This window comes from Protopterus annectens, chromosome 6.part0 (assembly GCF_019279795.1).
Source record: "Protopterus annectens isolate FY-2018-M chromosome 6.part0, PAN1.0, whole genome shotgun sequence".
Lineage (NCBI taxonomy): Eukaryota > Metazoa > Chordata > Ceratodontiformes > Protopteridae > Protopterus > Protopterus annectens.
The window spans coordinates 1,070,639,827-1,070,663,370 of NC_056737.1; the positions used below are offsets into that span (position 1 = coordinate 1,070,639,827).

Below are 23,544 nucleotides of genomic sequence, written 5' to 3' on the forward strand. Positions count from 1 at the left end.
CACACACACACACACACACACACACACACACACACACACACACTCTTACCTATAGCGGTCCAGAGAATACATCCACAAAGTCCGAATGTCCCGTGGTGCTATAATACACCCACAAAGTCGGAACGTATGGAAGTCCCAACAAACAAGTCCAAATATCCTGCGCAAGTCCCAGAAACATACATCCTGCGCTAAGAAGCTAGTCCCGCCTGCGAGAGCGCTATTTCCTCTGGCTAGTCCCGCCCACGAGAGAAAGATTGGCTCCTCACTGGTCCAGCCTGTGGATGATGCAGTCCGACATTCCTCTGGTCTGTGCGTTCATCACTGCACAGACTTCTGGGCATTTGTAGGGCAGAGATGCCTTTCTCCATATCTGGACTGCTGTCAAAGCAGTCTGAAGTCCTGTCTAGGAGCTTGCATGTGTGTGCGCGGAGTTCTGGGACTCGTGAATTTTTTTTTACCATTATTTATTTTTTGTTTTTCTGTTTTCCATTTTTTTTTTGTTTCTTTACAGAGGTGGGAGGGCTGCAGTCCTGCAGTCCTATAGCATGAGCCGCCCCTGCACTTTACATGTACTAATAGATGTATGAAACCCATCATTTTATTAATTGCTCTTCTGAATGGGTCATTTACATGGCCAGTCGCTCTTGTTCATTTTACACTGGATAAATATGATGCACTTGAAAACAATGGCTCTCTCTCCATTTGAGTATATTAGATGTTTCAGACACAGGAGTGCTTTATATAAAAATTTATTAAAACATGACTCTGCTAGTTTTTTTTTTTTGTCTTGGGGTACTGATAAAGTGGAGACTAGATCTGCCCATTTGTCTATGTGGCAAAGGAATTTAGACTATAAATAATACTGGACTATGAGCATGAGACCTTTATATAACCTTGGTCTCAGTGATGTGATATAACTATATATTTTACAACTCTGTTTTGTGTTTTCTTTTTGACTTGATTTTCATCATGTTGTTACTATGCATCTTCTGTGTACTGCATTGATATGGTCAAGTGGAATAGACATTTTGATTATGGTATTCGCCACATTTTCTGTCCTGCATTTTCTTGTACTGTAGTGTACTGTGTATAAAATTGAATTCAAAACTAAGTATCTTCTGCATACTTCAAATGACTTGCACAGAATTAAGTTGTTTAATTTATTTTGTAACATTCAATTTAAAATCAATTATTTTTGTATAATGTATTTGTTTTTGTTCATGCCACATGATTTCCTGTACTATGAATTTGGGGCTGCATGTTTAATAGTAGATTTTGCACTGACAAGAGTGTTTAAGTAATGAAACTGCTGTCTGCTTGTTTGGTGCTGTGCAGTAATAAATGTGGTCAAATATAATATCCTGTACCCTCCTCTATCATGCTGGAAATTCTCTGTTTTTTTCTTACGTAATACTGGTTTTCTACACATAACAGAAACAACTAAATGTCGATGTCGGTAACACCAGCAATAAAACATTGAAAAAACAATGCTGACACATGTCCCAAGACAAGTTGAAAACAGCGTTTATGCTTAAGCAACTCTGAATGAAGCGCATGTGATGTGGGAAACTGCACCTGTGGGGGAAACAAAAATTATGTATGTGTGTATATATATATATATATATATATATATATATATATATATGTATGTATGTATGTGTGTGTGTGTATATGTACGGTTCCCCTTTATAATCTCGAAATACTGAAATGTCAAATTTCAGTATCCCGAGACCATAAAGGCGAAACTTCAGAATAGCAAAAGCCCATAAGCGCCAATCCGAATATCTCGAATCTGCACTTATGCATTTATGCTATGTTACGTGAAGTGTTTGGCTAGGATGGTGTCCAGAATTTAAGGTGAGTGAGTGTATGTGAGTGTTTTTCTAAGTTGTATGTGTGGGTTAGGGTATGGAGATGGAATTATGAGTGTGAGTGTTGGATGTGTTAGTGTTTCTGTATGTGTGGTGTGTGTGGTGTGTGGTGTGTGTGTGTGTGTGTGTGTGTGTGTGTGTGTGTGTGTGTGTGTGTGTGTGTGTGCGAGGGACTATAGAATGTCTGGGTGTGAGTTTGTTTTTTTTTCTGTTTGTGCATTCTTGGAGTTGGTATATATAAGTAGGTGGGTGTGGGGGGTGCAGGGGGCCTTGCCCCCCTGCTTACATGTAGTGTAGGGTTGTATAGTTTGTGTGATGTGGGTAGAATGGTGTGTGCGTTGTGTGGTGTATGGTGTATGTATGTTCGTGATTGTGTGTTTCGTGCTTCTGGGTTTCGGGATTGTGAGTCGTTCGCATTTATAGTTTTGAGATACTGTAATTCGAGATTTCAGTATTTCGAGATTATAAAGGGGACCGTATACACACACACACACACACACACATATATATATATATATATATATATATATATATATATATATACACACACACACATATATATTATAGATACATACATATATACACAAATGTTTGAATTGTGTGTGTGTGTGTGTGTGTGTGTGTGTGTGTGTGTGTGTGTGTGTGTGTGCGCACGCACATCTGTATATATATATACATACACACACACACACATATACAATACAGATTGTATATATAGATATAGATAGATATATATATACATATACATGTGTGCGTGTGTGTGTGTGTGTGTGAGTCTGTATGTGTGTTTGTGCTTGCAGGTTAAGGTTACAGGAAGGGGTAGGAATGCGGACAGATTCAATACCTTTATATGACTGTAGTACCTCCGGGGCATAGTTAGTATAATATCAAAAATATGCTAATTATATTAATGTCAGGAATGAATGAGTAAACAAAAGTGGGTTTATACAGAGATACTCGCACAGCAGAAATTACTGCTACCACTGACTCACTTATAGTAGTTTCATAAGTTGTTGGTATTATACCAGAAATGACCTGCCTGTGGGTATCCTGATTCAGATGCTCTTATGTACCGTCAGATGCCTTGAAATACCATTTCAGAAAATGCAGGAGCAAAAAAATGTACTGTTAACTGGCACTTTCATCTACAAGTGCAAGGAAAACCATTTCACTTTCCTTCTGACAGCAGAGACAGCTACTTAATAAATATTCACAAGGAATGCTTCAGCAAACCTCATGAATATTCATTAAGTACACATCTCCATGAGTGAGGGGAAATACAAAGTGATGGTAAAGGGAGGGTTTGCTACCGTATATCCCAGGGCTTCTACACAGAAGTTACATCATTTTACAGTTGTGCAGGTGTGCCGTTGTATTTGATGTGTGTCAGAGTACTTTGTGGAATGGTAATGTTACGGGAAGGGTTTCTAAAATTTTTTTTTAAATATCTTTATTGGTCTGTACAATTTCAATACTCCAGTATTTCAGCTACAAACATATTCTGCTATGAATCATATTAACTAATAATTTATTTTCAGATTACTTTCAACCAAAAAGAAATTTAACTCATAATGTACTTATAACACATTAAATAGTAACTATATACTATACTTATAATGTGTATCTTTAATGTTTATCTTACCAATCAATTACTTTTTTTCCCCTCTCTTTTTTTTTTCCTTACTTCATTTTCTGAGAGACTTTATTACTCCGCTAACTTAATGAAAAAGTAGTTACTATAATGATGGATGTTTCCATCCTCATCCATCTAATATAACTGTCGGGTCCTCCAGTCACTTGACAGATCCAGCTCAGCAAAACTAGTGCTCCAGCCTCAAGCCCCTTTTAAATCGTTCCCTTCCCACAATGCAGCTGGCTGTGAAACTTGATCACATCAAGTTTGCTGACTCAATGCCTAAAGAATTCTACTGTACCTCTCTATGTAAAATAGGTACTTGAGGTCCTTCAGACTAGACAAGGGAAGGGGAATGGATGAAGGAATGTTGTATTGGAGGGGCAAGGATGAATGGATTCAGTGTTATAGTATGTACATAACTACCGCAAGGATACAATTATTATTTATTTATTTTAAACATATGGCAGGCAGACCTAGTGTCCAGGTGCTAAGACAGTGAGAGAAAGGAAAGTGAACAAGGAAAGAGAAGGGGATAGGCCTAAAATTACTAAAGACAAAGAGAGTCTAATACATGCAGAAGGCTATTGAAAGCTATAAAAACACAATCATTTTAGTCAAAAAAATAAGAGGTAGAACACTTAGCATGAGTACATTGCAACCACATCTGCTGCAGCAAATGAGATCTGAGGAAGATTCACAACCATGTGCATTATGGGAAGGGAAAAATTTAAAGGGGCATGAGGCTGGAACACTAATTCTGCTGAATCATATCCAACAAGAGTCTTGAAGCCCCAACAACCAGATTGGAGAGACAGGATGAATGTGATCTACAAGACAAAATCCAATGAATACAAGAGAAAATAAAATAAAAAATACAATAATTATATTATTCATTCATAAAGCTGAATATCAGTGCTGAAATTTTAGGCCACTATTTAAAGTCACTAGTTTACTAGTAGACATTAAGTTTAATAACATTATTTCCTCGTCATCTACAGATCTTAATGACACCAAGAATAACGAGTAGGGAGGAATGAGTCCTTCTTAACCACCTTCCTGCTATTGCTCTTCTTGCAATGTATAATAAAGTCCAAAACAGAGACTACTGGGTTTATTTATGTAAGTTAGTATGGAATTATACCATGTTTCTTGTCACTGAAAAATTATCATACCAAAGTGTTTGTCCAAAGAAATTAATTTTAAACCAATAATTCTATTTGACGGTGAAGTATTACAGAATATGTTTCCAATCTGCTTTATCCTTTGAGACACAACCCTAACAAAATAGATGAGTAGTCTTGGCTATTTTGTTTAACTTGCCCAGTGCTTTTCAATGTTAAAGGTGTAGGATTGGGGTTGCGAGCAGAGACAGGGTCAGCTTCCTTGCCCATCCTTATTTACAAGTGCTAATCCTAGTCCTGCCCCAGTCCCTAACCCGACCTCTCACTAATTTAGAAAAGGCCTTCCTATGGTGGTGGTGTTTTAACTCCAACTCCTCACTTTACTTTCGAAAAGCCTTTCCCATGGTGGTAGGGTTCTAATTCAGCTACTACAAAAGGAAAATGGCTTCATTTTTAGCTTGTTTTTCTGTTTGATTACTTTTATATGAATACTAGTGTATTCGACCATTTGACACACATTATATACAACCTCTACTTTGCTGACTGTCAGTTTAATTCAATGACATTGTAACTCTCATTGTGTTGAGGTACTGTTTCAATTAATTTTTTACTTTAAGATAAGAGACAACAGTTGCACTGAAATGGGACTTGGAGGTTCTGGGGTGTTGCTAAACTGCAAGATGTGATTTGTGCTGTGTTCTGGGGGTGCTTAAGGTGACTTCTGTGGTGGGTGCAGTTGTGTATGGATTTTAAATGGAGCCGTAAGGCTGATTTCCCAGTATGCCCACTGCTTGCCAGGATAGATTCCAGCTCCCCTTAACCCTAAATTGAATAAGCGAGTAGTTAAAAATGTTTGAATGGATGTGTGTAATCTGTATATGTATCATGTATATCACGCCTCTGTGAACAGCTCCAGTCTATACAAAATATGATCACAATAAGTATTCAAGCAGTAGAAAGTTCAGCATATACACATACATATTTAAATACTCCTTCTCTGTAAAAAAAAAAAAAAAAAAATGCCTGTGTCAGGTCAGTAGACATAAAGCTGACAATTATATAAAAAACAATGCTATAGAGCAGTGGTTCCGAAACTTTGCAAGCTGGAGGACCCCTTTTATAAAGAACAAAATTTTGATGGACCCCTATCGGTGGCGGCACATATACGTTACATTTGGATCATCCCCCAATCAGCCCCCCCACCACCACCACCGCGCAACAATTTCACTGTCCCATTACTTGGCTAATTCTCCCCAGTTGCCATAAACACTGCTCAAAATTCTCAGTGTTGAAACTGTTATCTCTTTTACTTCTACAATGATTACAGATGTTTGTAGTTAATTTAAAACTTGTATTTCAAATTTTATAGCACAAACACTGATGGACATTTGCTAAAGCTAAACAGACATTTGCTAAATCTAAACAAAGCAATATAATAGTCTCAATGGAAACAGACTTAACATTTCAACTTCTCTGCCTTTGAAACTCACTGAAACAGCATTGAAACCCACATTCAAAGAAAATGCATCTAGCCAGTGGTGGACTAAGTTTACCTTTGGGCTGTTTTCAAAGCAGAGTTCCCTTGCGAACATTTTTAGGAGCATGCAAAAGTTCTTTGATTCACCTTCCTGATTGTATAATTAAATTTTAATACACAATAATTAAATTATATTCCTTGTATAATACAGCACCACTTGGTAGTACGTGTTTTAAATGCATAGTTCTGCACATTTGTCCAGTAAGCAGTGAAAAAGCATATGCACCAATAATGACAAAATCACCCAATTGAGAACATTTCAACCATAAAGGGCCACTCAGACTTCTATCATTACAATCCACCAATATCAGTCAATATGCACAATCTCTGCAGAAGTAAGTCATCTGAATAATTCCACCTTAAAGAGATCTGTAACTAATGAAATGGTTGCTGCTAGCAAACAGCTTTATTTCAGTGTTTCATCTACAAATTCAGTGCCTGCTGCCTTTGAAAAATAATAAAATTGCCTACTTAAAAAATGATAAGCTGGTAATATTGCATGGATGGCAAACTGAAAACAGGTTCATAGTTACTGGGCATCTCATACAAAAGGGGACGTATTCAGGACTTCAGTACCCATCCCCTAAAAATGTAAAACAGTATCAACAATCCATCAATATGCTGTAGGAGTAGAACCCACAGCCTTCTGCATTAAAATGCAAGCATGCTACTTGTTGTGCTACTAACACAGCTTTAAAAGGCTGCACCACACATACTATTTGCTAACTAGATAAACAAATCTGTTGCACATTGTAAAACAGACTTAGCATGAGCAGCAGTAAACTTCTCTTCCCTTGAAGCTCACAATTCCTCGAAAATGCACTTGAAACTAAATTTCTTGAAAAACGCACCTGCCATAATGGGGGGGGGGGGGGGGCAGACAGCCAAAACTTAGGACACATTTTAATATTTGGTCTTGTAAACTTAGAAAGTCAGTAGAACAAGTTTTGCGTTAGTACATATTTTCTGAAGGCTATGAAGTCTGATGTTCAAATGTCTGCCATTATTTTCTGACTTCAGTCATCAATGATTTGCCAGGGATTTTCCATAAAAACACAATTTTATTAGAAACAGACTAAAAATATGAGGCAAAAATATGGACATTCTTCAAAAACCTGGACAGGTGAAGGGTATGCTGCCTACCTCTTACACGCACCTCTTTTCCTCTTGCGCACACACACACACACACACACACACACACACACACACACACACACACACACACACACACACACTACCTCTCAACCTCTTCAAAGAAATATGGACAAACCCTGTCATAACGTGGAGAACAAAGGGCCAAAGCTGAGGATACATTTTAAATATTGCTCTTATAAACTTATAAAGTTTATGAAACAACAAGTTTTGAATTAATACGAATTTTCTGAAACGTATGAAATCTAAAGCTCAAACGTCTGCCATTATTTTCTTCAGTCCTTGATGATTTGCCAGAGAAACCCCATTTTATGTGAAACAGACCAAATAAGGCAAACATCTGGCGCACACTGTGAATATCTGGTCAACTGACAGCTGCACTCAGGCACTGCTTCTTATTAAAGTCTTGATAAAAAAAGAAATATACCTTCAAGTTCTGTCAACAAGATCGCCCAGATCGATCATCAGCTCTGCATTCATTTATATTTACTGGCAAAAGCGAGAGAACAGACCCATACCCATACAGCGACCAACATAAATACGGGACCTGCCTTACTTGGAGGGAACAGAACAGTTGTTTAAATTTCCCTCCAAGTTCTAACTGCTGGCAGAAAACACAGGGCAAGTGGGCAGCTGCTCAACGTCAGCCGCAAACACGGAAGTTGTTCCTTCTTCTCCTCTAAAAACTAAGGGCAAGCAGCTGCTTAGCCACTGCTCAGCTGCAAACAGGGAAGTTTCTTTCTTGTGTTTTTTTTACATAAATTGTGGATGAGCTGCGCAATTTTTCTTTCTCCATCTACAGGGTCAGGTCATGGATGATGCCCGAAAGCCAGGTGGGTGCAAGTGAGCTTGTGGACCCCTTGAGTTTATCGTGTGGACCCCAGTTTCGGAAACACTGCTGTAGAGAACAGGAATACAAGACAGGAATATTCAGCCAAGTATAACAGAAAAGACATTTGTAAAGTTAAAGGCAGTGGAGTTCAGTGTAATATTTCTCAGATATACACAAACGGAGTAAGAAGAAGATTCATCCAAAGGAGAATGGAAAAAGGCATGATAGTTTTCTTCAGCAGCCAGCAGACAAACTCACAAACACATGCACGTGCACACATGCACGCACACAGTATTGTACAGCATTATTCAGAACACACTCCAGCCTTAAATAAGAGAATACATCTAAACATTAGGGCTGCAAATCTTTACCAAAAATTTCTTTGCAACATTCTTTCCTTACTAAAACCTGCAACATAAGCTTCTTCCAAGCTCTGATCACCATTTTATACTTCTCAACACTAGGGTACTTACTGATGAAACTTAGATCCTAGTATTTTGTATAGGACTGAAGGACAGAACTTCAAAGCTTCTTAATAGTTTGGATATGTAATTTCAGTGTAAAATCTGTGGGTCCTCATCTCACTAAATATAATACAGTCATTGTGCAACTCTGTCATAAATCACCAAATCATACATCAAGTGTGAACTCTCCTTTAAGGACAGAAATGCATAATGACACTTCAGACTTTATAACAGGCATCCACATGGATACATCTGAAAGTGCTCTCTTCAGATCTTACTAAATGCCCACGCCATGGCTCTGTATTTAATTTAACAGGCATATGTTTCTTAATTTTACTGAAAGTCAAAATGCCATCTATAGGACTGCATCTCATGAAAACATGCACTGCCTGTCTGAGTTTCGTAGACACAGGCAAAGCGGCCCAGACTGAATATGCTTAGTTTTACCACTTTAAGATTCATAATCATGCACATTCCCACAAGGGTAACACCTCATTAATGTGGAATCTACATGACTACGAATCACACATTTAAAAGGTTTACAATGTACCACCCCAGTAATCTGCACTGTAAAGTAGTGCAACTCCTAGAAGACATAGAAGGGCGCAGTCTTCCTGTGCCCACACAGTATCAGACACACACATGGAATTACACACAGACAGACACACACCACATGCACTCATATTGATAAGTGCAGACAGTGTCACAAACATATCAAATTAGACACAGACAGGTGACACTGTGTACCTAACTCAGGTGCTGTTGGACAGGGAAGGCAAAGTGGTGCACAGCCTCACTACAGATCATGGCTTTGTTTTATCTAGCCACCCTGTGTAACAGCATAAATCACCCATACACAGACAAATGCGTGCGCGCGCACACCCACACAAACATACCTCCCATGTACACACACACACACACACACACACACACACACACACACACATACAATTTCACAGACTAATACATGCACAATGGCACACCTACACAAGTCCAATACTGTAACACTGTGCACCCACAATGTCTACATTCTCATAAGCCACAGGCAGGTCAGATAGCAGTTTACCATCACACACACACACACACACACACACACACACACACACACACACACACACACACACACACACACACGTCATAAACAGACACAGGCCAACTCATACAATTTCCCAGTGCCCCCAAAAATGCACACTCCTATATTCACAACCATTGTTACCTGCATAAGTAATCTGCGCAGTGCAACTTACCCCACTTCAGCTGCACAGACTATGCTGCTACTTATGGCTGACAATTATGCATTTTCTCCAGGGCTTTTCTGGGCAACATGCATAGTGCAGAGTGTAGGACCTGTGTAAACAGTGCACCAGGGGGGCATATACAGGCCTGATTAACATAGGCCCTGTCCCACCTACTGCATTTAAATGTAGCACTGAAACTACTCTTCCTTCCTGTGGAGTGGATCTGCTCTTCCAGACAAGCACCATTAATATACAAGATGCACCACACAGCTTTGTATTTTAGGCAACATACAAATGAATCCCAGCCTATATTTCTATTAATGCTATACTATGCACACATCTTTTTCTTGTATTACCACTCAACAAGGTTGCCACTAAAATCAGAGCTCTTATGATCTGTTTCACTTACCTGCAATAAAAATACATTGCATGCAGTTCACATGAAACGTACTTGCACCACAGGCATCCTTTCAATTCATGTACAAAGTCTTGATTCATTGTCTGCATTAACTGTCCAGGGTCATTATCAGGAATGGTTGCACAGATCACTCTTCCAAAAGTTAGTGCTTCCTTTACATTTAATGAGAAAAGTGATCTGCATTTCTATTAGCCTTACACAGTATGGTACAGTAATTAACTTCATCCTTGGCTTTTCTGCATTTATACAATTACATACTAACCAAATAACAAGTTAGGGCTATTTAATTAAAGTTATTCAGTGAGGTGCAACGGTTCTGTGTGAATTTTGCATGCCCTCCCTGAGTCTGTGTGGATTTTCCCAGAGGGCTCTGGTTTTCTACATTCCAAGGACTCATTGTAGGAGGATTGGCACTCCTCCAAACTGTCCAAGTTAATGTGAATATGCATTTTGTGATGGGAAAGATGCCTGTCCAGGACCAACTCCTCTGCTTGGTACTCTCTGAGTGCCAGGATGGGTTCTGGGTCCCCCATGCCCTTGACATTGATTAAGTGGGCAATCAGAGAATGCATGAATGAATGAAAGATACATATTTCTGATCTACAGCCAAAATGGTTTAATAATCATTATTTTATTTGTTTATACACCCACTTTTGTTATCCTTCTTAACATCTACTATGAAGTTTGTTAGAAACACAAGTCTGACAAAAGTGTACCCACACTTCCAACCAGTACCCTGAATTATTCTGACCTATAAAAGCAAAGATTTAGTCATGTGACTTGTGCAACTGGTAGCCCCAGCAGTACTCCTAGGAGGTCCTTACCACTTTTTTTCCGAATCTGAAACATTACTTGTGTACTGAGATGGCAGTAATAATCTTGCACAAATAGCAACTGCATCCTCACTCTTTATAACCAACTATGAAACTATAAAAACAGATTGGTTCTTTATATGGATTTCAAAAAGGTTTTAAGTAATAAATCAAACACAGAATCCCACATCAGAAAGAAAGGCATGATTTTATCTGTTGTTAAAAAATAAAAAAATGCAACATTTTAAGGCAGGCAGTTGTGAATGAATTATATGCAAATAGGGAAAGTAATGAACGTTTTAATTAGAGTTTCCCTGCAGATGCTCTATGGTGACTGAAATCACCAAAAAGTGCACTTGTCATTTTGCTCACTTGTTAGCTGTATTTTTCGCTACATCTCTATCTTCTGGAGCAAAAATAAATATATTACTAAGGTGGAATTCTGCTGCTTTATCTCTTATGTTTTTGTTTTTTGAAAGTACAGCCACGTGAGCAGAATCAGTGTAACAGCAGATGCATGTAAAGTAGTATCCCAAAATATGGACAGGAATGAACCAGGGATGGACATCAGTCCCCTGGCATGATCTCTGTAGCAAGTGGACATCTAGATGGACGCCCCAGTGATGTCCAGTTATTTTTGGTGCCTAGCAAGTAGCAGAGCTAAAACAACTAAATGCTCCAGAGGAAGGTTGAAGGTCAAAAGCCTACGCTCATCTGTGTAAATGATACGTTTTTAAGGAAGGCTACAGTGGTGGCTGCTGACGTGATGGAAGGAGGCATAACCTCCGCATTGAAAGCCTACATTCGTCCGTGTAAACAATATGTTTTTAAGGAAGGCTGCAGTGGTAGCTGCTGACGTGATGGAAGGAGCCATAACCTCCACATCGAAAGCCTATATTCGTCCATGCAAACAATATGTTTTTAAGGAAGGCTGCAGTGGTAGCCACTGATATGATGGAAGGAGCCATATCATCTGCATCGAAAGCCTACATTCATCCATGTAAACAATACATTTTTAAGGAAAGCTGCAGTAGTAGCTACTGACATGACGGAAGGAGCCATAACCCCTGTAAGTCAGATGTTAGTTGTATACCTCATAATAAAAGTAATGCAATTAATCAACCACTTATATAGGGTCTACCTGCTAACTGGAAAATCCCATTGTCCTTTTATAAATTACATACACAGCTAAGGAGGCTATGTCATTGGCTAACTGTTCTCAGTACAATGGTTGCATCATCTCTGCATATCAGCCTTCAGGAAAGAAAGAAGGTAACTGGATAGACTTATTTAAAGAAAGGCCTGGTACAATTATAAGGATAAAGTATTGTCAATCCCTATGGTAAACTGCACAGCTTTTTATATATTAAGACTTGCAGTTCAGGAATCCTTCTGGCGAGGTGACTACTGTAGATTAGTGTGTGTATGTACCTTTAAGAAGCTTTCCAGTGAGATAGCATGTGTGTATAAATACTGAACATGTGCAAGCAAGACTGCCATTTTGTATGCATGTGTAGTAGTCAGTCAGTTTGTTTATATTTTATGTTGCGGCTATCAATCCTCATGTGTTTGTATGTAATAAAGTATATAAACAAACACTGAGCCCCTTCGTCTTAACAAGCTACACAAGACGAGCAACATGGTGTCAGAATGGGATCCAAAGTCAAGACCATGAGGCACTCAGCTGAAGTTGGAGGAATATATAGGAGTGCATCATCTCTACTGTTCAAATGACTCACAAAACAGGTCAAAAACGAATTCCAGCTACTAAAACAAAATGATTTTTTACTCAAAGAATCTAAAACGAAGCACTTGGAAAACTCAAAACAAATTTCTTGTTAAATGAAATGTCCAAAACTGTGACATGTTGATAAAAGTATTCAAAATAGTTCTGAAAGTGACTGAAACGATATTCAAATTGCATAAAATGTATAAAACAAGGAAAATGACAGTATTTGTTTGCTATGTGCTACTTTTTCACATTAACTAAAGCCATTCAAACTATCTGAAGTGCAAAAAGTGTTCACAAGTTTGTGCAGTATTACAGTACATTTATTTTGCAAAACACAGCCATTTCAAAGACTATTTTGCAAAGTACAGTATTTTAAAGAGTGTTTTGTGCATTTGAATGTTGTTACAAGAACCTTGTGTGTGTGTATGTTCGTACATTATTACATGGGCCATATTTTGTATTGTGTTTAAGCAATATTTGTTGGCATGGCAGAAGGATTTTGTAGACTTGCTCCATTATGTTTGATAACAATATTGCAGAAAATTGGAGTGTGTTTGAGCAAGAGTACAATATATTCACACAGGCTGTATTTTCTAACAAAGATGCACGCACAAATGATTTATTCTGCTTAATTTAGCGGGTTCAGAAGCCACTGAAAGAGAACGCTCGTTTGTGTATGCAACTGCTGTGTATGCAGGGGAAGAGAAAAACACCATATAGTGGTACCGGCTGAAAAAAGGGAAGACCCAGAGTGCTTAAAATGTAAATTTAGAGAAATGTGTAACCTCCAAATGAATACTACAATGAAAAGGCACTTATTTTACACAAGCGATCAAAATCCTTGTGAAACTTTTGCAGCATATATATCTGACTTGAGAAATAAGGCTAAAACGTGCAGATCTGGTGATTTAAAGGGATGAGTTGATAAAACAAAGGTTTGTGTGTGGTATTAAAGATGATGCAGTAAGAAAGGTTTTGCTCCAAGACAGTGATAAGGCCCTAGAGATTTATCAATTATATGAGCTCACAGAAAAGCACACAAATATGCTTACACATGAGAAATGCATGCCTTCAGTGCCTTGCAGTGCTAATGTTGATAGTATGCAGCACATGGTTAAATGATACAGGCCCAAGGGGGGGTAACTTCAGTGAAACCCAGAACCTTTCTAGCAAATTCTAAGGCATGCTCTGTAAAGTGGACATGCTCATTGGAGCATGAGGGTGAGCCAGCAAACTTAAAGCATGTGCCCTCATCTAGCGTCATAATCAACTGTCATAACTGTAGTGGAAATCATGAGTCTAAAAGAGAAAAGTGCATAGCTTTTGGTCAGCAGTGCCACAAATGTAAAATGCTGAATAATTTTCAAAAGGGTTTGTAAATCAAAAGACATCCATTCTTTTATTAAAAGAGAACATTCTAAGAGACAAGTTGATCAATTAGAAATCTGTGACCCTACTTTTTATATTGATGGTGTTTCTGTGCTTGGTGAAACAATCAATGCAGTAGATTTATGGGCAAAAAATGAAATATTTTGCACTGATCGGATTAATGGGAGACCCAAAGAGCTCAACACTGATATTGGTTCAAAGTGCAATGTTATGTCAGCAGAAACATTTGCTAAAATTAGAGATGGTGAAAAGCTTGATTTGGCTAAGTGTGCAAAGCTTGCTGCTTATGGTGGTGAAGAAATTCAAACCGAAGGCTCAGTAGTGCTTTCATGTTACTCTGCTGTGAACAGCTATGAACTGCAATTTTACGTGGTCAAAAGACACGCATAGTCATTATTAGGCCTCAGAAACAGTTTGAAAATGGGACTGTTTTCATTTAATAAGAAAGTCCACCATGTCAGCTTGAAGGATAACTGTTCTAGTTTCACCCAGACTATTTTTTTCTGCCTATGCTGATCTTTTTGAAGACAAACTAGGCAAACTCCCAGTTGTGTACTCCATGAAATTAGACCCTGAAATCAGCCCAGTCATCAGACCAGCAAGGGAAATTCCTGTAGCTATGCAGGGTAGAGTTAAAGCTGAGCTAGACAGAATGGTGCAACAAGGAGTGATTTGTCCAATAGAAGAACCAACCGAATGGGTATCCTCCATGGTAGTAACATATAAGAAAAGCTCAGATTATATCAGAATATGTACTGATCCACGAGACTTGAACAAAGCACTGAAACAACCTCATCAGCCTATGTGGAGAGTCGAAGAAGTTGCTGCTTTTATGTCAGATGCCACTGTTTTTTTCTATCTTAGATGCAAAAAAGTTTATTTTGGCAAATTTTGCTTGATCAAAAATCACTGCTAATCACTTTCAGTACTCCTTTTGGCAGGTACAAATTTTTAAAAATGCCATTTGGAATAAATTCTGCCAGAGAAGCCTTTCAGCGTGCAATGGAGCAAATGTTTTCTGGCTATCCATGTGCTATCATAGTAGATGATATTCTTGTAGGGGGTAATGGTGAAGTCGAACATGAGAGAAACCTCAGGAAAGTTCTGGAATGTGCTCATGAGGTGAATCTTATACTGAATCCTCAGAAATGTAAATTCAGGCTACGAGAATTGTTTACCAGATCCTTCTAGGCAAACAGCAATTCTTGAGATGCTAGCTCCAGACAAGCTTCAAGCCCTACAACGTTTTCTTGGCAAGGTTAACTATCTAGGCAAGTTCATTCCAGATTTGAGCCACCATTCAGCACCATTAAGGGGGCTGACACGCAAAGATGTAACATTGTCCTGTTTAGAACACCACCAAAGAGCATTTGATGCCCTGAAACATAGAACTGCTAGTCCACCTACTTTAAGATACTATGATGTTCACAAACCAGTAACTCTTTCTTGTGATGCTTCTAAGTTTGGTCTTGGTGCAGTCATTCTTCAAGAGGGTAAACCAGTAGCCTATGGTTTAAAAACTCTAACCCAAACCAAGATGCAGTATGCTCAGATAGAGAAAACTCTTGGCATTTGTGTTTGCATGTTTGAAGTTCCATGATTATATTTATGGCCAGCCTATTCAAATTGACACTGACCACCAACAACTAGTCACTATTTTGGGAAAGCCTATGCACACCTTCTGCAAGATTGCAATGCATGAAGTTGAAATTACAAAAGTATAATTTCAATCTTGTTTACACAAAAGACAAACTTCTTTATCTTGCTGATATGTTATCCAGATCACCCAGAAATACCACTGAAGAGCATGACAATGAGAAAACTGATTTTAAAGTCATGGAACTGAGACATTTTTCTTCCACACGTCTTGATGAGTTTAGAACTCATACAGCTTTAGATCCAATTCTCCAGAAGCTCAACCACTTTATCAGTCAAGGATGGCGATGAGATTTTGTCTGACAATGGTATCATCATGAAAGGTCCAACAGTGATTGTTTCGAAATCCTTGCAACAATAGTATACTGACATCTTGTATCGTGGCCACCCAGGAACTGATGCTACCATAAGAAAGGTAAGAGGACTACTATTTTGGCCTCCTATGCCACAAGATATTGAGACAGTACTTTCATCCTGTTCCATTTCTAATAATACTAAACCACATCAATAGACAGAACCACTTCAGCTAAACCAGATTGTTGAACTAACTTGGTTGACAGTAGCTACAGACATTTTCGAATGGAATGGTCAACATTACTTGGTGTTAGAAGACCCTTAATCATATTGGTTCAAGATTGACCTACTTCCTAATCTCATTTCCCATACTATCATTACTAAGTTGAAATGTCATTTTTCTGTCCATGGTAGTCCGCACAAAGTTATTTCTGACAGTGGTGCACAGTTTACAAGCCAGCAGCTCAAGAAATGTATTCATGTTACGATTAGTCCTGAGTACCCACAGTCAAATGGTTTGACAGAACGTGCAATTCAAAGTGCAAATCAGCTGTTAGAGAACTCAAAACGAGATAATGCTGATGTTTTTCTGAATCTCAGAAACATTCCTCACAATAATCATCTTGGTTTGCCTGCCCAGAGACTTATGTCGAGACAAACCAGAACCACACTACCAATCAGTAGCAATTTGTTGGTTCGATGTGCTAAGAACAGCAAAGCAGTGAAAGCTCAACTCCTGAAAAAGAGTTTTTCCCAGAAGTCCTATTATGATAAGACCAGCAAACCGCTCAATCCATTACAAGAAGAGGAGATATTGAGGATGCAGACAGCAAAAGGATTTGATCGGATTGGAGTTGTGAAAAGTTTATGTCCAGTGCTGAGATCATACACTGTGGAATCACAAGGAATAGAATTTAGATGGAATAGGAAACATTTAGTCCAAGACAGTATTGCACAGCATCTTCCTGTGATAAAGACTCTAGTTCTCAGAGTGACTTGATCAGTGTTCCAGCTCCAGAGGACATTCCAGCAAATATCCCTGCTCTTAAAAATATCTCCAAGAGTCCTAAAGCAGATTGTTCACCAATGACTATCCCTGTTGCTAAACCCAGTCCTAACTGCTACATTACTAGATCAGGTCGCATTTTCAGACCATGTTCCAGATACATTGCAACTTGACCATGAATGTTGTTTATTCATTATTGTCTGTATAACTTGCATGCCTATTCAAATGTCATTACCACTGCAAGACAGTTCAGTAAAGAGGGAGGATGTAGATCAGAGTGTGTATGTACCTTTAAGAAGCTTTCCAGTGAGCTAGCATGTGTATATAAATACTGAGCATGTGCAAGCAAGACTGCCATTTTGTAGTGAGCTGCAGAGGTGTAAGCATGCATGTATGTGTAGTAGTCAGTGAGTTAGTTCATTTGTATTTTATGTTGCTGCTATCAATCCTGATGTGTTTGTATGTAATAAAGTACACAAATGAACAACTGAGCCTCTTCATCTTAACTAGCTACCCAAGACATGCGACAAATACAACTAAGAAAGCTTACCAAGAAAACACTGCACAAAGCTGGCACATCTACAGAGTCTAATAACTGCAGACCAATAGCGATTCTCTTCCCCTCCAACATATTAGAGAAATGCATCCATATGCAGCTGATGCAATACCTAACCTCAAATAACCTGTTCTCAGAAACACAACATGGCTTTAAGCCCAGCACAGCACCATTAAAGAGCTACTGCATTTTACCAATATAATAAACAGACATAGAAACGATGGCCTGCTTGTGTCCACCATGTTCTTAGACTTGTCAAAGGCATTTGATACTGTCTCACACCAGCAACTTCTCATCCAGCTCTCCTCAACAGGACAGTCACAATACTCCTCATCACAATTACTTAAATGGAAGGCAATAAGAGTTGAAAGGCAACAAACCTACTCATTCTTTCAACCATTTAGTACAGGTATCCCTCAGTGCTCTACCCTGAGTCATCCCCTAATTAATATATTTATTAATAACCTCCACACCTCCACTCACCATGCTAGATTAGTTCAGTATGCAGATGACTCAACATCAATATGTGCGGCCTCAACAATAAGCAAGCTCCAAGACATTATCCAAACATCTTTCTCCTCTGTAAAAACCTGGCTCAAAGAATAAAACCTCCTACACAACTCCAAGAAAACTAAATTAATGCTTTTTACCCCAAAAAGTTGCCAAAATCAAAACCAATCTTTTACCATAAAGTCATCAAATAATACTGTCATTGAAACTGTCCCTTTATAGGGTCAATGGATCCCTTACAGATAATGTAAGAAAAACTCCAGCCACGACCTTCTTATTGCCAACTTTCTTATATGCCACTCCTATCCTAAAATACTTAAACAATACTCAAAGAAAGAAACTTGCCTCCTGATGCAATAAAATACCTAAATTTGACACCAATCTCCCTCACATAACCCATCATTGTCATAGCTTAAAGCAATTAAACTGGCTTGAACTGCACAACTAACTACAGCACACAAACCATCATCCAGGAAAATGCCCTGCACTATAAAATGTATTACTGCCCTACCGTCTAGCCAGAAACCTCCATTCTAGTAACATATTCTTACTATTCACAAACAAGTCAAATAATGTTGCAGGAGTCTCACTGTACTCCCAGCACATTGCTAAACTCTGGAATACTACTCCCATACAAATAAAACTCTCCAACAAATTCAGTAGTTTTAAACAACTGCTTAAAAAACATCATAACCAGTCCTGGTCCTACACATGCTCATCACCAGGTTTAAGTTTTGTGCTCACCGTACAATACTCTCCAAATACTCTTCTTAAACCAAGTACTCTCAACTTCTCACTGAAATGACAAAAAAAAGAAATGATGTACCTACCATAACATTCCAAGTTTGTTGTCCATCTCGCCTTACTTCTTGCTGGTTGGGTTCGGAGCTGATCCTCAGCTCAGACTCGGCCATTTTACTATAGTTCGAGAGCTTATACTGGCTCGAGGCTAACCTCTATCCCAACATGCCTAGCGGCAGCTACCCAGATCTCATTTGGGATAGCCCGCACTAGACCATAAAAGTAAAATGCAAATTTTACTAAGCTCTTACACAAAAGGAAAACTTGTGTATAAAGGAACAATCCACATGCAAAGGTTAAGGAGGAAAAAGGAACAACAAAGCATGGTCACCTAACCTGGTATGTCAACAGGAAACTCAACCAGTGTAACCAATGAAGGAATTCCTCTCAATCCTCCAGGAAGTGGAAAGGAGAGGGGAACACAAGAAGGAAGGTGAGATGAAGGACAACAAACATGGAACGTTATGGTAAGTACATAACTTCTTTATGTTATGTTGTCCCCATCTCGCCTTCATTCTTGCTGGTTGGGACCGCGTCCCCAGCACCTGGTTCTTGGGTGGCTCACTGGAACAAACTCTTCAGGACCGTGGAACCAAAGGATGCCCTGTTCCGGGAGACCACATCCACTTTGTAATGAGTGATAAAGGTATGAGGATTTGCCTATGTTGCTGCTGCACAGATTGAATCGAAAGGCAATTTCACTTGAAAGGCAATAGAGGTAGCCAAGGCCCTGGTTGAGTGTCCTCTGTCTTTCCCTGAAAGCTTCTTGTTATGCAAATCATAAGTATAGATGACAGTGTATGACAGCCACTTTCATAAGGTCACTTTTGAAAATGGAGAACCTTGTTTATTGTCAGCAAAGGATACAAACAATTGATCTGACTTTCTAAAGTCCTTGGTCCTGTGTAAATAAAAGCGTAATTGTCTATGAACATTCAATTGGGGGAGTCTATACGCTGCCTTGTTGCCATAATTGGAGAAGAATACAGGAAGCTCGATGGACTGATTTTAATTATACTCTGAACACACCTTTGGCAAGAAGGAGGGACTGGTTCTGAGAGAAACTCTATCTTTGTGGAGGATGAGATACGGCGGGCGAATAGATAAAGCATGTAATTCAGAAACCCGTCTAGCTGAGGTGATGGCAATCAAGAAGAGGGTTTTCCAAAACAGAAATTTCAGGGGACAAGATGATGCTGGTTCAAAGGGTGGAAGAACCAGAGAGGCTAAAACAAAGTTTAGGTCTAGGGGAGGGTTTCGCTTACAGGGGGCCGTAAAAGGGTTGTACCTCGTAAGAATGCTTTGCACAGCTTATGGGACATGATGTTTGAGCCCAACTCTCCCACATGAAAATTGGAGATGGCAGCCAGTTGGACCCTAATGATAGCTGGAGCTGCCCCTCATTCGAATGTTTCAGCCAGGAAATCAAGAATCTTGGGAACAGGAGCAGTGAAGGGATCAATATCATTATTCTTTGCCCACTAACAGAACCTCTTCTGTTTGCTAGTATAAATCTTTCTGGTAGTGGGCTTGTGAGAAGACACCAGGATGTGCTGTACTGCCGTGAAAATGTTGGGGAGCCTGGCTAAGACTGGAAGTGGAGAAACCAAGCTGTCAGCTTGAGAGTTTGGAGGGAGGGGTGGAGCATGCCGACTGATGCATCAGGAGGTCCGGAACTGGGTCCAGTATCCAAGGCTCCACTTGTAGATGATAGCAGAGAAACGAGAACCATATCTGATGAGACCAGTAAGGAGCATTGAAGATGAGCTTGCAACCCAGCGACTTTGCTTTCTGAAGTACCTTGGGGATCAGAGGAAAAGGTGAAAAGGCATAAAGTAGTTCCGGAGGCCAATTGTGAGCAAGTGCATCCCTGGGTGACTGTCCCGGTGGAGGGACTAAGGCGAAGTAGCTGCTGCATTTGTTGTTGAGAGGAATGGCAAAAGATCGCAGCATGGCTGGCCCCATTTGCGAAAAATCAAGTCCACAACTTCTTGCTTCAGTGGCCACTCGTGACGCATGAGAATAGCCCTGCTGAACCTATCCGCTATCACGTTGGATTTTCCGGGAATGTGCATCGCAGTCAGAAAACATTGGAAAGACATCGCCCATTGCCATACTCGAAGGGCCTCCAGACACAAGGGTTAATATCTGGTCCCGCTTTGTTTGTCGATGTACCATACCACTGACATATTGTCTGTCTGAATTGCAATAGTTCCGGTAGGTAGAGAGTATTGAAGTACTTGCAACGTCAGAAGCACCGCTCTCATCTCTAGAACACTGATGTGCAAGTGTACTCGTGTGGCTGCCACATTCCTTGGACAGTGTGTCCCAGATAATGCCCCTTCCCCTTTCTGGGAGGCATCCATGGTCACTGTAGCTACTGGATGGGGGTCTAGAAAGGGTCTGCCCAAAGTCACCTGGGGGGAGACAAGCCACCATACTAAGTCCTTTTTGCAGGATTCCATGATCGAGATCATATGTGACAATGGTAAATCCTGGAACAACCACTGAGCGAAAAGAAGCCACTGCAGAATTCTCATGTGGACACAAGCCATAGGAACTAGAGTAATTGCTGCAGCCATTGAGCCCAAGACCTTCAATACCCCTCTTGACTGAACTCTCTTCTTTTTCATGAGGAATGAAACTTGCTGACAAATGGTTGACACCTTGTCTTGAACCAGCTTTGAATCATGGCTCTTGTATCTAGGTCTGCCCCTAAGAAGGTAATAGATTGACAAGGCAACAAGGCAGACTTTTCGTAGTTTATGGCGATGCCTAGCTGGGAACAGGTTTGAAATGTGTAGTCCCCTTATTTGATATGTTGATGCTTGGTGGTAGCAGTGAGGAGCCAATCATCTAGATATGGAAACACCTGGAATCCCAGACGTCTCAGGTGAGCCGTGACCTCTGCTATACACTTGGTGAACACCCTAAGGGCTGTGGTGAGGCCAAAGGGAAGAGCTCTGAACTGATAATGACTGGCTCCCAGCTGGAAGCTTAGGAATCCCCTGGATCACCTGTCCATTTTTAAGTGGTAGTACGCATCCTGGAGATCAATGGACCACATCCAATTGTCCTGACCCAAAAAGGGAAGAATGGACTGCAGTGTTACCATCCAGAACTTTGCTTTTTTTATTGATTTGTTTAGCTTGCTGAGATCCAAAATGGGTCTCCAGTCCTCTGTCTTTTTAGAACTAAAAAGAACCTTGAGTAAGTTCCGGATTCTATTTTGGTCTGCGGGGACTTCTTGGATGGCTCTTTTTTCTAGCAATCTTTGTACTTCTAGGATTGCTTGATCCCAAGGACTGGGTGGAATGTCTGGGATTGAACATTTTGTTCTTGAGGGGGGGTAACTGGGAAAAGGGAATTTTGTAACCCCTGGATATTATTGACAGTACCCTTGCATCTTTCATAATAGTTTGCCAGGCTGTTGGGTACAATGATACTCTGCCCCTGACTGCCTCCAGAGGCGGACAGTCAGGCCTCCCTTCAAGAGTGCTGGAAGGGCCTAGCAAACAACATATCTCTGTCGCCCTGCTGTTGCGGACCCCCCCCCCCCTGCCATGACGCCAGTGTCTTCCGTTATTGTTTCCTCCTCAGCCCCTGGGGGAAAATTCTCCACGTGTCAGGCGAAGCTCTTTGGGATTTTCGAAACCACATTTTCCCACTCTTCTGACCTTTAGCATAGGGTCTAGATAGAGTGGAAAAATGGACTCCTATGACAGAGACAGTCTTGCCATCCTTTTCACACCTGGGGAGAGTCTCTTTTACCTGAGGCCCAAACAAGGACGAGCTAACAAAAGGAGTATTGGTAAAGGACTTGAAGGGTTCCACAAATTGACAAAGGCGCATCCAGGAGTGTCTCTGCAAAGCAACTCCGGTACCTGCTGCCTGCCTTACTCGCTCCATCTGCCACATAAGAAATGAGCCTCATGGAGGAGTTAACCACTGAAATCAAGGCCACAAGCTGGGAAGTTGCCCTTTTCGCAACTCCCTCAGCTGTAGGATCCTGCAAGGTATCTCCCAACTCTTTTAGGAGATCCCTCTGAAGTCGCGTGAAGTGTGACAAATAATTCAGCGACCTGAGAGTAAAGATCGCTGAAGAGAACATATTCTTTCCATACCTGGCCATCGTATGGGACTCTTTGTTTGGCAGATGGACAGATGAAGTTTCCGCAAGTTCCTTCTTAGTGGCTGCTGCCACCACCATAGCATCAACAGGAACCCCTTTGGAAAGGAAGGACTTGTCTTTGGGGCAGTTATAAATTTATTTGGTCTCCGCAGAACCGGTTCCATGGTCCCTGGAGCACTCCATGCCTTTTGACTCACTACAGACAAAAGTGGGTCAAAAGGCGGAGACACCCAAGAGGTGGAGGGTCGGGAACCAAATGCGTCCAGATAGACAGACTCTTCCTCAGAAGGGGCTGGGGACTTCCAGCCACCCCTCTGTCTAAGGATTTCCAAGATGTCCAAAAAGGAGACATCTCAGAAGGGGACCGTGGGGATCCTTCAAATTCAT

The 23,544-nt window shown here is 40.2% G+C and overlaps 1 protein-coding gene across 3 annotated transcripts in view; it reads right to left on the bottom strand.

The window, feature by feature from the left end:
* The window catches only part of EFCAB11 (EF-hand calcium binding domain 11), a 1,456,165-nt gene that overhangs the window by 680,356 nt on the left and 752,265 nt on the right, over positions 1–23,544 (bottom strand). The window lies entirely within an intron of this gene.